The sequence below is a fragment of the Parus major genome, chromosome 3 (genome assembly GCF_001522545.3).
Source record: "Parus major isolate Abel chromosome 3, Parus_major1.1, whole genome shotgun sequence".
NCBI classification, from domain to species: Eukaryota; Metazoa; Chordata; class Aves; order Passeriformes; family Paridae; genus Parus; species Parus major.
The window spans coordinates 103,540,144-103,542,264 of NC_031770.1; positions in this window are offsets into that span (position 1 = coordinate 103,540,144).

The following is a 2,121-nucleotide window of genomic DNA, read 5'->3' on the forward strand; positions in this document are numbered from 1 at the left end:
AAAAAAAAAAAAAAAAAAAAAAAAAAGCCAGTTTTTAGGAATTTTTACAGCTGCTGGAAGCTGTAGAAGCACACACTGGCCACATGGCCAATGGACACAGCATGGCCATGGGGCAGCTGGATGGATCAGGAATGTGGTTAAGGCTGCAGCCACTAGGCCCTACTGCCCTGGAGCTGCTTGGGAGAAGGGTAACCAAAAAAGAACCTTACCCGGTGTTTCTTGGCTGCTCTGGAGGTGGGTGTTGGTCAACCTGTGCCAGACCCAGGATCCCTTTCCACACCCGTGGCCCAAAGGCTTTATAGACCTAATTGGATGTTCAGTGTGGCTATAACTGTTGAGATTTTATCATGTCTTTAATTAGCTTGCTTTCTTTCCCTCTCTCTTAAAATTACTCATGCAGCTCCTACCACCCCACCTTTCCCTCACATGAGCTGTGGCCACCATGCTCTTCTTCCTGCCATGTCTTAAACCCGCTGCAACCAGAACATTGGACATGAGACTTTTGGGACAAGGATTTGGTTGGAGGTGTTGGGGCTGCGGCCTGCAGAGCACGAGGCTGAAAAGGTCACCCAGATTTGGTGGGTGTGTGGTGACATCCATCACATGGTCATCACAGGAAATCAGGAGATGCATGTCAGGCATGGCCAGCCTTGCCAGCAGGTTTTGGTGGATCTGGGGTCAGTTCGGCCAAGGCTGTGTCTGGTCACCGTGGCAGCACGGAGGAGAGGGAGGGAACATTTGTGCAGCAGCCCTGGGAGCCGTGGAGAGGCACTGCTGGGGTTGACTGGTGCATGGGTTTCACGTGGGCCTGTGTGCGTCTTCGATCAAATAGGGCTGTGGGGCTTCTTGCTGGATTGGCCAGAAAACAATTAGAGCTTGATCAGGATGTTCTGGTCGGGATCTGTGAATGGGGTGAGAGAAGAACAATGCAGCGTTTGGAAGCCAAGTGTTTTCAGTGACATTCCCGTGCCCTCCGCTTGATCATTGAAGCATGTTAAGTATTGTGGTTTCAGTCAAAGAACTCCATGCTGAAAAGCCAGATGAGACTTGTATGGAGAGGAGTTTCTTGGCAGCCCGGAGCTCAGGGGATCATAGGAGTTGGTTGCCTCTGCCCAGTACAGTGGAGCTGTGGGGATTTCCCAGAACTGGATCAAGGGCTTCCAGCAGTGTAGCCCAATTGAACTCAGTCTCCTTAGGGAAAAGGAGCTGGTTTGAACTCCTGGTTTGAACTGGTTTGTGTGCTGCCAGGGGAAGAGGGGAAACACAGCCGCGGGAGGAATCCAGCCCACTGCTTCCACTTCCACCGGAGGCGAGTGGGGAGCGGGGATGGCAACTGTTGCTTTTGGGCAACCACCACCCGTGGGTTCTGTAGCAGAAGCCATCGATCCCTACCCCCGATGAACGTGAGTATCACCCAGCAGCAGGAGCTGCCTGCCTGTCTTTCCAGGTGTCAGACCCACCCAGTGTCAGTGTGTGAGGATGTGCCATTGTCACTCTGTCCTCACCTCTCAGCTGCCCGGCAGCAGCAGTGCAGCCAGCAGAGCAGATGACTGATGACTCCTGAAGCCTGGTGCCAACCTTAAATGGTTTATTAATGGACTGTGACCAGCTGGGGTAGGATGAGAAAAAGGCTTAGATTCTGCTTTGTGTTCCTTAACAAGGGCTGGATTGTAGCTGTGGCATCAAGCTGGATAGACTCACTGTTGGGGGTTAGGTGTCCTTTAGTTCTGGCTCACCTGTGGAATTTTTTCACATTAGTTTCGGGGAAAACCTGACTGCGGGTACTTGGTGGGTGCTTGAGAAAACACAAAGAGTTCGGCCGGGCCCAGGGGGGAAAGGGGAGGGCGAGAACAGTTTAGCAGCTTCTTCAGATTCGGAGAGGGACACTTTGCTGAGAGCTGTTGCTGCGGAGAGAAGGGAATTCACCATCACACAGACGGAGCTGCTGCTTCTTCTTCCTCTCCTTCTTCCCTCTTTGTTGGTGGCCTCGCACCCCCTGTCCTGCCGGGACGTGTGGCAGTGCCAGGCACCGCCGCGGAGCTGCTGATCCACCTCATCCACCGGCCCAGGATCTCAGCTCATTCCTCTGCTGATCCACCTCATCCACCGGCCCAGGATCTC